Source organism: Chinchilla lanigera, unplaced genomic scaffold, assembly GCF_000276665.1.
Source record: "Chinchilla lanigera isolate Chin_1 unplaced genomic scaffold, ChiLan1.0 scaffold00006, whole genome shotgun sequence".
Classification (NCBI taxonomy): Eukaryota; Metazoa; Chordata; class Mammalia; order Rodentia; family Chinchillidae; genus Chinchilla; species Chinchilla lanigera.
Window position 1 is genome coordinate 26,460,961 of NW_004955407.1, and position 14,923 is coordinate 26,475,883.

Genomic DNA, 14,923 nt, shown 5'->3' on the forward strand with positions numbered 1-14,923 from the left:
CATCCAGTCCTGTGAGAACAAAAACATCAACCTTCCCAAGTAAGAAGGGGTTCTTTAAGAAATGGCCATCAGACTTTATCTGCACCATTGGCTTTCCTGGGTTCTTAGCCTGCTGGCTCACATTACAGACTTCAGCATACAAACCTCCATAAGTGGATGAGTCAACTCCTTATGATAAGTCTCTCTTTCCCTCATTGCAACGTGTGCATATCACACACACACACACAGTTCTGTTTCTCTGAGAGCTCTCACTAGGGCCAGCCAATTACTAAGATGTACTAAGGTGTGTCTTATGTAATGTACAGTAAGAAAGAGTGACAGTCAATCACATTGCCACATTCCATGTTTGAGAAGCAGGCCCTAGATCCCATCTTCTTTCTGGGAGTTGGTATTATAGAAGTATGTGGACACCAGGCAGTTAGGATAAAAAGTGCTACCTCAAAACCTGCCTGCCACACCACTGGAACCCTAAAATGAAAACCATGTGGAGTAACAGACCAAGCCTGGAAAGCTGACACAGCCATGAATGTGCATTCTGGGTCCTCAGTTTTGTATCTAAGTCTCCTTGCTTGTTGCTTCACCATGGGAAAAGGATCTTCACATGAGAGGTACCAAATCTGCAGCCCCGGTGGTGATAACATGCTGATTGTCTATGGGACACAGGAACACACAGATGATGGTGAGAGTGACCTAGTGAGTGATGGGATGGATGGATCTTTATGCTGAGAGGATATGGAAATAGGGAAGACAAAGAAAGCTTCCATTATTTTCACTGAAATGGATGGGGCTATTATTACCCTTGGGCCTCAGAATTCAAAATTGTTGAGAGGCTCCTGGAGTTTGAGTTGCAGGAGGGGTAGGGGTGAATTTTGACAGATGTTCTCAGCCTTGGGAGATCATGGAAATTGGTTCTCTTGCTTCCTATCGAGCTTAAGGAGTAGAGAATCAATCCCTACCATTGTAGTTTCAGAGCAGACTTAGGCTGTGCTGTGAAGACTCCAACCCCAGGACACGAAACTGGGATGTGGTGGTCAAGATAGCAGGAATAGAGGTGCTGTCAGTGATGTCAGGAGGGCCACACCTGGTGGCACTTGGAGAGGTTACTAAATTCGTATCCTGGGAATGGAAAGGGCCAGAGGAGGACTGTAGTCATTTTTCCAACACATTTGAATAAGAGCGCTCCACCAAATTATGTTTGCTGCCAACAGTGGTATTACCTACAAACCCTGAATTATACTTCTCCAGGCTGATGGAAAATATAAACATTTACCTTGCAGGACTGTTACGAGGATACAAGAGCAGGTGTAAAATTTCTAGCGCATAAGTACTCACTAAATGCCAGGCTCATTTTCACTGGGTGAAAAAGGTATCCAAACAGTTACCTATTTGATGTTGCCTGTTTTTGAGTTGAGAGTATTGAATTAACTAAAATATTTTCACTTAAAATAGGATTCAGGCAAATTCAGACAGACAAAGCAATTTGCAGAGATTGTTTATTCTAGTCTTAGTTCGAGGTTTCCTTCATGGTTTGTGTGTGACTGGAAATCACTGGACAGATATGGCAAAACACATGTAAACCAAGATACACTGGGAGGGGGAAATGGTTCCTTACTGAAGTATATAGGAGAAGGAAATCGTTGGTAGCTTAGGTCACTGGAATTAGCTAAGAATCTTGAGGGACCCATTTGCTGTGAACATGGAGCTAGTGCTATGCAGAAGCAAGTATAATTCAAGACTAAACCAAATCTTACTGAAAGAGATAAGGCAGAATAGTATTTAAGGCACAGTAGGTATATACTACTAGGAATATGAGGCAAAACCAATGGCCAACGTAGGAAGAAGTCTGCACCTAAGTAGAGTTTAACTCAGTGGAAAAACAGCAAAATCCTCTAGGCAGGGCATCGAGGCATGGCACTCATGATATGGAACAGTACAGGGCTCTATAAAACAAAGGCCTTACACTTGGCCTAACCTTCGGATATTGTTCTCTAGAAATTCATCATAATGTTTTAATGGAAGACTCTTTATTTCTCTTTTGAACTGGACCCTGTAAATTTTGTGACTACACAATTCTGCGACTATAGCAAGTTCTGGGCTTCAGGATTCAGGTCTGTGATGAAGGAGCAGTATCAAAGGAGAAATCTCCAGCTGGATGGGCTCAGTGTTGCTCCAGCGAAAAACAGCCCCATGGGGCGTCGGGAACAGACAAATACGCCAGTCAGCCTAGAACATCCTGCTGTTAAGTGTTCAGAGTCTAGTGTTTACCACATGACAGTGTACAGTCAAAGAATAATATCTGTTCTGCTTTTATGGATGCAACTGGGAAGTTGGATAGTTCTCTGAAAAGTTTCTGCTGCTCTCCTTTCTCTGGCATCTCAGAAATCATTGTGACTCTGTTTATTAGCCTTCTTGCCAAGCTGCCAAGATAATTAAGTTAAAGGGAAAAGCTACAGAGATTTGAAGAGGGAAATCAGTTCTAAACACACACACATGCTCACGCACACACAATTTTATGTGAATACCCTAGAAACGGAATTGTGTCCCTCTCAGTGAGGTATACAAAGTGAAGGTTTATTTAATATGTAACACACCATTCTGTATATAGATTGGTTCCGTGTTTTGTGAAACCCAAACTTGCTCTTTGGGTATATTTTTAGATTGGTTTTCCAGAGGCTTTGACTTTGCCTGCCAAAGACAGTTTTGAAAAAGAGTGCTTAGGCATCATGAATAAAAATAAATGAAACAGGTTTACTTATTTAATCATTTACTACATAGATAATTTCAGATGGAAATTCAGTTACGTAAAACATATCTTGAAAAGTTGTACTAATCTTGAAGATAACTGTGTGGATAAGTCTTTTTCTGCAGTTTCTATGTCCCTGTCTCTCTGTCTCTGTCTCTGTCTCTGTCTCTGTTTCTGACTCTGTCTGTCTCTGCCTCTGCCTCTCTCTCTCTCTCTCTCTGCGCTTCCGTTTTCCTTCCTATTATCATAACCTCACACTTTTATTTATTTATACTTTACCCCTGTTTTTCCTACTACTCTTCTTTTGCAGCAATGGAAAAAGAAGGGAATAAGTGGTCTCTTAGCAAAGCCCGTAGAGACCAATCTGTGTTTTCCATTCTGGGCAGGAAGTAGCATTAAACTCCATGCTGTGTGGCTAATGTCACATCCTCTGGATGATGCCCTGTCCTCATTATGGAAGGGTGGAGGTGGGCTGTTTGGAATGTAGCGTGTCACTGCAACTGCCCTTTCTCTCCAGTGATCCCACCCAGTGAGGTGACCTGAATTGGCCTCCTGGGATGGAGTTGGGGTGGATTACCTATGTGGTCAGATTTTATACCTTGATAAGTACAAACTTAATGAGACTCCTTACCTCATCTAATTATTTTTCTAAATCAACAAATAAATATTTTACCTATTACGCTACCTAGGAGAAAAGAGACAAAGAATTCATTCAAAATAGATTTTTACAAAGCCTATCACATCCACCAACACAAAAGTAACATGCCTTAACCAAATCCTCTGCAAAACCCACAAGCAGGCTTTGCAGCCAAAATGATGCAAAGGTAGAACCGGAACTTTCTGGAGAATGTATGGACGCTCTACAAAGTCCTCCACCCTTCCAAGGAATATACTTTCTGGAGCCAGAAAGGAGGTTGGGATTAACCTTCACAGTGCAGGTGTTTCTTAGTCATCATAGCAACTGGCACCTTACAAAGCTCTAGTTGCTTAAGGTAAGATTTTTAATTCATTCCTTGCTCTACAGTGTCTGCTAGGAATGTTACTTTGAGATGAAATCAGTGTTTAGCCATCAACTCTTCTAGCATGGACACATTCCTCCAAATGGCCACTGTGTAGTGTGTGGGAACTATCCACTGTCGTCTCACCATGGCCAGCAGCATCTTCATTTTGCCCTCTCTGTTTACACATTCTTTTACATGCTCTCTTCTCATCTCTAATTGCTGGTCTTAACTCAGAGACTACATGAAATCTGATCAGACCTGCAATATAAAGCGTACCAGTACAATCATAAAGTATCTGTAGTCACATGAGATTGATACAATGAAGACGACATCATTTTCCCACTGAAGGTAACTTTGGCAGCATTCTGGTGAATTACAAATTTTTTTGCATTTCTAAGACAAAGCCAGATAGAAGAAGTTAGCTGTATAGAAATGATTGATGTCTCTTAATGACTGTGCTCCTTTTGTATAACTTTCTTAGCATTTATTAGGATTTTTAAATATCCCAAGCTGTTTGTATTTGGATTTTTCCATGCAGCTCAATTTGAGAAGGCTGGACTAGAAAGTGTATCTAGCATGTAGTCCTATTAAACATTTTTGAATTTTTCTCTTTATCAGAACTTGCCCTTCTAAAAGTCTGGGTATATCTGAATAACAGCAGCTTACAAAAATAATACACATACTCATGCTCATGTATGCATATTGCAATGTGTATATTACATGTATATAATATATTACCTAAGTTATTTGTAAAATCTGCAATTCTCTATGTAAGTTCCAATTTCTACTCTTTTGTCATATAGGTAAAAATCATGTGTCAGTTCATGGGTCACAAAAATTGTTTCAGAAAAATATGTTTACTGTCAAACCTCACAGATGTTCAGCTTTTGGTGTGGAAAGGTCTAGGGCCAAGTTTAGCTCCTGCTTCTCTACTAGGGTTGCTGCCTGTTCTTAGCAGTACCTGACATACAAGACTTCAGTTTTCACATCTCTAAGATAAGGATGCACACCTAACTAGATAGCTTCACAGGACACAAAGAAACAGTTAATGTGAAAGTCCTCTGGAATATATAAAACATTTTCCAAATGTATGAGCTGGCATTTTTGGCTTTGGTTTTTTTATTTTGTTGTTGTTTTGTTTTGTTTTACAGTGTGGATGTGAACGTAAGGCAAAGGGAAAAGTAAAATAAAATCATTTGAATGAAAGAAAATAAAATTTTAGAAGACAGAAATTATATTTTAAACATTTAGCAGTACACTGTACGCACCTAATAAATGTTAGGCAATTTTTAAATTTTCATAAAATAGGTGGTATCTAAAAGTTAGATTAGGAAATTGAGAACGATTTCGTAAATTTTCTTTAACAAATCAAACACAAGGGGGCGTCTCCTCCATTCATTTTATAAGATTCAACACACAGCGTTCATCATGTCTGATAGTTCCATACATGCATATAACAAAGCACAGTTCCCAAGATTTGTCTCAAATATGAAAATATGCACAGTATAATCTTCAAGCTGTGCATAATTCTCCCTACTGTGTCTATTACTCTACATTTTGCCTAAAAATATTTTCATTGTATTTAGTGATTGAAAGTCAAGAAATATCTAACAAAAATAATTATTGGTATTAAACAGTATGTAAATATCTGAATTTTAAGACTTTAAAATGTAAATCTACTAAATACTTTCAACTCTCTCTTTAAACTATCCTTTTATACAGTTTTAGCTAGCTAATAGTCAGACAAACTGCAAGTGTCCTGACAGATCTAGAGGCAACACAGTTTGATTTAAGAAGCTCTCTGAATCTGTGAAAAGGGAATATGTAGAAGCAGCCCTTGTAGCTATAAAATATGCAAGGAACAAGTTATGAGAAACCATCTGAGGCTGACTAGCATTGAAAATAGAGTTTATCCTCTCCCTCCCATCTGAAACTTTTGAATATATAGAAGAAGTATACATTTTATCAGGTTTGTACATACCACTCACATGTGGCCCTGTGTGTTGGGGGGCAATAGTAGATGCTAAGAAATGGAGATGGTCGAAAGCATAACATGAGAAGGGCATGGTGTTTTTAGACAGATTGTTAAGGTGTTTGTGAGAAAAATGGTGTTGCAAAAAACTGCGATATAACAAAGCGGAACTAGAACACATAAAAATACTGAAGTTGGACCATGCTTGGTATCATCAAAAACCACATAGGTGCCCATGTAGCTGGAGCTGAGTAAATGAGAACAATTGTAGGGTATGAGATCAGGGAGCATATTAGGTAGGATCTATGATTCTTTATAAAGACCAGCCCTTTATTTTGAATGAAAAAGAAAAGAAATCAATGGAAGGTGATTGACTTGACAGTGCTTTAAAAATATTACTGTAAAGCAAGTTTATGAATTGATTCCAGGCAGATGGGAAGGACCTACTAGGGTAAAGAACTTGGTTTTCATGACACGCCTATCAGGGATCAAATGGAAATATTCAACAGGAAAATGAACAGGAAAACTCACAATAGGAAAACTCACAACAGGAGTTGTGAGTTTGAGGATGAGACTAAGCAGAGATTTAAGTAAGGATGCAATTATATAAAGATTGAATTTACAGACTTTAGACTGGGTAAAATCCTCTAGGGTGTCAAGACAGAAAAGGAAAAGGGTTTTAGTCCTTGGAGAATGAAAAGAATCCTTCAAAGTTGGCTGAGACTTACCATTAAAGTTGGTGTAGAACCAAAGGACCCTAGTAGGGTACTATACCAATACTGCCCATGAGGAATAGTGCTGTGTTACATTAGATTGGTGATGGCGGTGGCGATGAAGAGAAATACTTGGATTTTGCATAGAGTCGGAGGGCTTTATCAGGGGATTAAATATGGAAGGCAAAAGAAATGGAAGAGTCAGGAACAACTAATAATAGACCCAAGTATTTCAAAATTGGAGCTATCATTAACCAGAATGTTGAAGACTATGGGGGTAACAAATCTGAGTGTAAGGTAGCCCCACTGTGAGAAAAGCCAAGGGTTAGGTGAGTGGCAGCAGTTCCTTTTCTAGAAACATGGTAGATTAAGCATTTTTAAAAACTCCAAAGAAACTAAAATTCTGATAAACATAATAAGCATCTTTTAAAACACAGTGAAGTATCAAAAGTGTAAGGATTTTCTTGAGTCAGTATTAAGACACACAGTTAAAACACATACACACACACACACACACACACACACACACACACACACACAAGAATCCTGAGAGATAAGTGCTGAAGACACTAGCTATCTGACAGGCAGCTCCTTGATTTTGTGGCATTGTGACACAGTGCCTTTGACTGCAGAGTCATATAGGAGACCAAAATCCAAGCCAAAGAATTGTACAACATAAGTTTCTGATCCAAAATTCTCTTACATAACATCAGATTCCCAGGGTTGACTTCTTCAGTACTTTCAGTCTAGATCTTACAGTATTCTTAGAAATAAAAAGAGCTCAATCAACAAGAGCTCATAATTTAAGAAATAATAATCATATGAGGAAATAAGATATGAAGAGCAAGAATCAACAGAAACAGCAAACAGTACAATGTGACCAACAAGAACCTCAGATATTAGAGCTATCAGCTCCCCATCATAAAATAACTATGTAAATTATACTTCAGTAATGAAAATATAGAGCTGAAAATATGACAAAGAGCATATAAAATGTGATTAAATATATCTGAGAAGCAATGAAATGGGACTTTTAGAAATGACAAATATAGTTGCCAAAATTAAAATATAAATAGTCAGTGGACTAAATATGAAACTAGATGTAGCTAAATAATGAAATGGAAGATATATTAGAATAAAATGTTCAACATATAAAGCAGGGAGACAAAGAGATGAAAATTTCAAACAAATGACATACAGAAAGTTTAAATTATGGACTAATGTATGTCTCACTAGAACTCTAGAAGGACATAATACAAGACAGGCAATGTTCAATAGATAATAGGTGAGAATTCTGAAAAATGTGTCATAATGAGTAAAAATTTTGAGTTGAAATTTTCTAAAATTTATCCTAAGAATTCCAAGCAGCATAAATAAAGGAAATTCACATCTAAATACATTGAGTAAGACTGCGAAATGCCAAATACAGAGAAGACTGATTAGAATTTACTTACAAAGTATCTATATTGTGATTTCTAGATTAATCACTAAAATAATGGAAAGTATAAACATCTATACTGGGAGAATAAAAACATAAAATTTCATTCATTCCCCCATAAGTTAATGATTAGTTAAGAAATGGAAAGAAAAATGGATAGAAATAAACCCAAATGGGCTTATTGATGTTCGATGTTCAAATTTATGATTAAACATTCAAATGACAAGAAATTATTGTATTTTGATTTTCAGAAACCTAGCTCTCCAGTCTTAGAATGAGATAATGTAAAATAGTAGCATTAAAAAGTTAAAAGATAAAAAAGGACAAAATAACAATACTTGCAGAACAGACAGTGTTGCTGTCATAAACATGGTTCACGTACAGACAACAAAGTAAAGAAAAAGAGAGCCATAAAGCATCATGTAGGCATAATAATTTTAAGTTGTTTTACAACCTATAATACAGCTTCTAAATATAGGGAAAATATTGACAATAGCACGAGAAGAACTTGACAAATCCACTGACATTTTGAGTTATTTTTAGCCAAAAGAGTAAATGAAGTTATGGATGCTTTGAAAAATTAACAACATTGAGCCAATCAGCATATATACTGAACATTATACCTCATAATTAGATAATATATATTTTTTTAAATGTAAAAATTGATAGCAGGCTAGAGCACAACAAAATACTCATGACATTTCAAAGATTTGATTTTTCTTACCCATTTCACAGTCTCTCATTTTAATGGTGTTAAATTAGGTGCTGTTAACAAAATAATTAAGAATGAGCCTGCATAGTTAAAGTTTCAAAATCATCAATCTCTGCTGAAAGAAGAAATTATAAGATAAAGTAGGAAACACTCAAAGCATAAATCAAATACTTAGCGTAGACTAAATAGTGAAATCTATAGATACAGTGAGAACTGTTTATGCAGGATTATGTGAACCTTAAGCGCTTAGGAAAATGAATGAGCAAATATTCAATTGCAAACCTAGCCAGAGTTTCTCAACAGGCATGTGATTGGCTTTTGGGAAAGAATAATTCTTTGTTGAGCAGGAATGTCCCACGCATTACAGGATAAATACCAGCCTGGCCTTCTTCCACTAATGCCAAGAGCACTCTGGAGTTACTGTGAAAACAGAAAATGCCTCCACACATTTCTTAATTTCCCCAGGTAGGTGATACCACCTCCAGTTGAGAATCACTGAGTGAGACAAAGAACAAAAGAATAAGCCCAGTGAAAGAGGAAACAGGAAGCAAGAGCAAAGATAGGGAGGAATACAAGTAAGCATCAATGCAAAGAGAGGGTGAAATACAGAAGCGCAAAAAAAGTGGCTTTGTTTTAAATATTGCTAATAAAGTTAGTATGGCAAATTTGTTCAAGAAGGAAACAGAATATCTAAAAATAAAAGAAGGAAACAAAAACAAAAGCAAAATAAAATAACTCTAGTCTCAGTGAAGTCTAAAACAGATAATAGAATGATATTATAATTTTATGCCAATAAATTTGGAAAACTAAGTACAATGGGAAATATGTATGAGTGTACATACAATCTATATTCTCATATATACACACATATATATACGCACACACATATATAGTGCATGTGTCTTAAAAATATTCATGCAGGTGTACAAAACCTAAATGATTTCAGATTCAGCTAAAAGTTGATTTTTTGTTTGTAAAGATTCCCAGAAATAAAATAACTACTCCATTCTCTTTTTAGCCTAATTCTACAAGAAATTTAGCGAATAAACACAGACTCTCCAGAAGAAAATCTCTCTGACTCAATTTATGGACCAGGCATAATGTCAGTAACAGAACCAGAAAAGATTAGTGCAAAAGAATTAGATTATAGGCCAATTTATCCATGACTGCCAAGGCAAAAGTCCTAAACAGAACATTAGCAAACCAAGTAAACGAAGTAAATTAGAAAATATATGACAATATTGAATTTGCAATGCAACATGGATTCACCAATATAAAATCAAATTTTGTATTTAATCATATTAACAGAATATAGAGAGCAAGTTATGTGATTACCCATCAACACAGAAAAAATATTTAACAAGTTTAAACCAAATTTATAATAAAATACATAAAGATGTAAACTAGAAGTTGAAGGGAATTTCTAGGACCTTTAAAAGAGTATCTAAAAATATTGACAACATAGGTCACAAACTTAATGCCGGTCCTTTAAATTTGGATGAAAATTCACTAAAATCTTATCTATTTAACACTATTATGGAGTACTCAGTGAATATACCTGCAAAAATTTGCAATAAAAATCACAAAGACTGGGAAGAAGTTAAAATTGCTACAATGTTTTTTATGATTGTTGGTATAGAATGCTCGAGTGGATTGTCAAAAAGAGAATTTAATGCACTAGAAATGTGATCAATATAAAGTTCATGATCTTATTTAACAGGAAACAAAACTATAAAGATAAAAGTTACTGTATTTATCATATCTATATGTGTAAATATCTCTGCTACTATACACCTAAGTCATGCCTATTAGTATGTGCTTTATCTCCTAATTTAATCATTTTTAGGACTAAAATCCATATTTGATTTTCTTTATCTATGCTCAACCTTTGTCACTTTCTCTCAAATTCTTTTTACCTATTTCTTCCTTTATTTTTCATTTCTAGATTTTATTTTTACCTTCCCTTTGTATTAAATAGTGTGTGCATGCGTGTGTGTGTGTGTGTGTGTGTGTGATTTTGTATGTGTTTTACTAGGGATTGAATTAAGGGCTTGACACTGGCTTTATCTGTAGCCCTTTTTTATTCTTTATTTTGAGAGAAGGTCTCTGTAAGTTGCTAAATTGCCCAGGATGGGCTCAAACTAGCCATTCTAACTCCTCAAATGCCCAGAGTATTGGAATTGCTGGTGTGTGCCATCCTGTCTGGTTAAGTGATATTTTTGTGTTTCTTCAAACTTTGTCTTCAATTCTGAAATATATTTTTCTCTCATTTACAGTGTTTTCCTGAGTTCTTTCATCTCATGTGTGAAGATCTGATTTACATTTTCTTTTCACATTTGTTTCCAAGCCCACTTTGAAAGATTAGATAACGATTTTGATCCATTTTTTGGCCTTTTCTGTCAAGTATCCTTTCATTGTATATAAAGAAGTTTTTCTCTTTCCCACTTTTTTATTTTTGCAAAATATCTTTTCCTGGGATTTAAATTTGAGAGCTTCCTTACTGTTCATATTACTGTGAAATTAATTTTTCTGACCTTTTAATAGTGAAAGGGTTTAACCTGACTTTTCTAATTTAACAAGGTCTCTTTTGTATTCTCGTGCTAAAAATTACAGCGCTTGAATTTTGCAAATTTTTGCTTCTGTCCTTTTGCTTTGATCTGGATCTTTAAATTCTCTCCCCATTTTCACTATGCTGCTCAATGTATTCCACTTGTATCAGTTTGCCTTCATTTGAGTGCCCTGTCTCAGATAGGTGTGTGGGTTGGGGCATTTCACAATGCTGGCAAGCCCTAGGGCTCCAGCTCCTGCTCCTTTGCTCTGGCAGATGCCTTGCTCTGATGACCGGAAGTTCTTCCTAGTTTCAGCTGCTGTTGGCAAATGACCCCTGCCTGCCTTCCTGCAAATATCTGCTCCTTATTTTTAAATGTTTCTCTTCTCCTATAAGGTAAACAGGTTTGTTTTTCTCCTGCTCCTTTCTACACAAATGCTGAAACCATGAAGTCTTGTTCCTGCTGAAAGTTTGTTTTTACTTATTGTACTTTGGATATATCTTCACATTTTTACGGAAAAATGTTGCACGTAGGATTTTTGACTTACAATGTACTTGCTATGTCTGGTTTTAGGCAGAGGTTTGTCAAGATTTGAAAGTATACCTTAGTCAGTACTGCCAAGTGCCCAGAATTATGGATCTTTGATTTTTTCCAAGGGAAAAATAATTTATTAATGGAACTTAAATCTCTTTCATAAATATATAATGGACATTGGTTTGACATTAAATTGTGAGCATTTTAATATTGTTGGGCTTTTATCATTTAGAATGGGCTATTCTTGGTGAGCAATCATAGATGGAAGAGATGAATCAATTATAGATGAAAAACAAAAAGAGGTCAAATATTACTGACTTGGATTGTTTTCTAAACCCACCTCAGAAGCTTTGGGGAACAACTGCAAAGTTTTGCTGTGCCTTGCCTACACACTGGTTCTAGAAAGATGCAAAAGAAGAGCAAAGGGGGTAGAGTGGAGCTGTGCTTCCCCAAATGGAAAGCCAGTGGCCTGTATTCACTGAGGTACCATCTTAATGCACTGAGATTCCTGGTCTTCCAACATTATCTTTCCTGTTGTATGCAGCAGTGCCACAAAAGCAATTTATATTTCTGTTTTCAGCCTAAGCCGGGGACCTATGCTGTACCACACACAGAGCTCATTTAATATCTTCCATAATTTGAAGGTCAGTTTGCAATTAGTTGCACAAAGGTCTGACCAGAACTTCTACCATTCCATTTACATTTACTGCTCTCATCAGATTTCCCCATCTTAGCATTCTCTTTCTCTAAAAGTATTCCTGGTTCTATGTTTGTCTCCAGTAGAAAGCAAAACCTCCTGGTTCCATAGGAAAGAACTTATTTGATCTCCCTCTATATGTGGATGGATGAAAATTTACTATAAACAATTGGCTTATATGATTATGGAGCCTAGTGAGTCTACACCTGCAGTGTGGGCTACCAGGCTGGTGACCTGAGAGCACCGTTGGTGCAGTTACAGACTGAGGATTGGGAGTCGGGGTTCCCAGGAGAGGGGGCAGGACAGAGGAAGTGGGGAGGTGATCTTTGGAGAACTTCCCTTTGTCTGGGAGGTTCATCTTTCAGTTCTACTCTGGCCTTCCCTCGACTGATCAGACACCATCTCCAATGAGGTTCTTCCTCAAAGTTCAAAACTCCCCAATTTAAATGTTAATCTCACTGAAAAACCTTTTCCAAATTGACTTATAAAATTAGTCATCTCATTGATCTTGCACTAAAGCAAACTTTTTGACCAGTTATCTGTTCTAATACCTAACTAGAGAATTAATTAAAACCCAACAAATTAAAAACTCTACTGCATGTGGTGGTGCACACCTGTCATCGCAGCCCTTGGGAGGCTGAGGCAGGAGGACTGTTGTGAGCTCGAGGCTAGCCTGGGCTACATAGTAAGTTCAAGGCCAGCCTGAACTACATAGTGAGACCATGTCTCAAAAAAAGAAAAAAAAATCTCTGTGATTTTCAGGAAAAGAGTAATTTGTTTCTCACTTATAATTGAGTCACTTCTGTGAGGAATCAGGAGAGAATGGTCCTCCAACTGCTGCTGTTTTATATTTCCTCTTTAATCTGTCATAATTATGTATTTGTCTTGGGCTAACACACAGACTTTTTGTGATACACTTTGTGTTTACACAAAATTACCTGATGGTAATTACCTAATGGTATGGATTTCTTTCTTGGAAAACAAATTCAATTTAATAAGCAATAGTGTTATTATACCTTAACTACACATGAGATCCCATTTTTATGTTTTATAAAAGAACGACACGCTTTTTGCCCCGTAATACTGTAGATTTTTCTTTTTATAGTTATTTTGATTTCTGTGAAAAATCTGTTGGAGGTTTTTCAGAATGACATAAAATTGTTTTTCTTCCTTCTGTCTTATACATTATAGCCTTAAAATGGAAGAAGATCTCATTTTGAGATCAGGCAGGAAGAACTGACTCAAATAACAAGAAACTCTACATATAAATTTGTTAAATTTTGCCCATTCTCAGCCAAACAATTTCCATTCATTTCTTACATATATGGGTGCCTAATTTGCATGAGCTGACAGAACAGAGGACTTATGGTAACAGCAGAGTGAAGTTTGAGTTTAAATTGTGTTGGAATTAAGTGCCACCCTTCCACTTAACTCGACCTGGTATTTTTACTAGCATGATGACATTGCAACAGCAAGCAGAAACTTTGACACAACACTCAGGATTTGGAGGCAGATTTAGTTTGCGTTGATGGGCATGGATTGGGATCATTCCCAAAGTATCAGGCCCTAATCTTTGATGGTCTAGAGTTTATATGGGATAAGCAAGCAGAAAGTACAGAGGAAGATGACTTGTCAGTAGAGGATTGGTTTATACAATGTACATCACAGTGACCAGCTATTTTTAAGAAACAAAAGTAACAGGAACTGTAACCGGTACTATTACCTAGGCAACTAACAAACTGAAGTATACTAGCTTGGGGGAGGGGGCATCTTCTGCTACAGTATGACCACTTCTGCCTTGATGAGAAGGAAAAAACACACACATGACTTTTGTTTTCCCTCTGGGGCCTCTGGAACAGGGTTTTTCTAGCTGCCTGATTTTGAAGAAAAAAATTCTAATTATTGGCATTGATATTGTCATACACTGCTAACTAAAAAGGCTAAACAGATACACACTTAATGTGAAACTAAGTACTCTGATTATCAAGTGTGAATGTAGAAGGTTGTTTAATAAATAATTTTATGAGGAAATCAAAAAGTAGGATAATCAAAACAAAGCATCCCCCCAAAACTCTCATTTCATGTGATATATATACATACAGGAAAAAACAAATGGCCTACTAAACAGAAAATTGTTATATTGAAGCCCATTTTAATTTAAAGTCTCTGCTCCATTAATTTGAAATGTGCTCCCTAGCAAAATATCTAGTGTATTTTTCATTGTTTTCAATGCATCTCTTATATATTTGTTAAGGGAAAAAAGGGTATGTCTAATATGCTGGGTTCAAATGAGACACTGAAATTAATGAAGTTAAACATAATGAACCTCTACGAAACAATTTGATTATCAGAAGAGTCCATTTCAATGAACCCAGGAAATTTACTATTTATTTTCCCTAATTAATTTAATGTTAAGAATGCTTCTCACAGCATTTATGAGACTCTGGAAATGTAATAGTTTTCTCAGATTTCAAAAACGTAAAGCAAGTGTATTTTCCATTAAAAATTGAAATTGTTTTCCTCATTTTCATTTGAAGCAGTGGTATTTATCAAGTTCTGTTTTA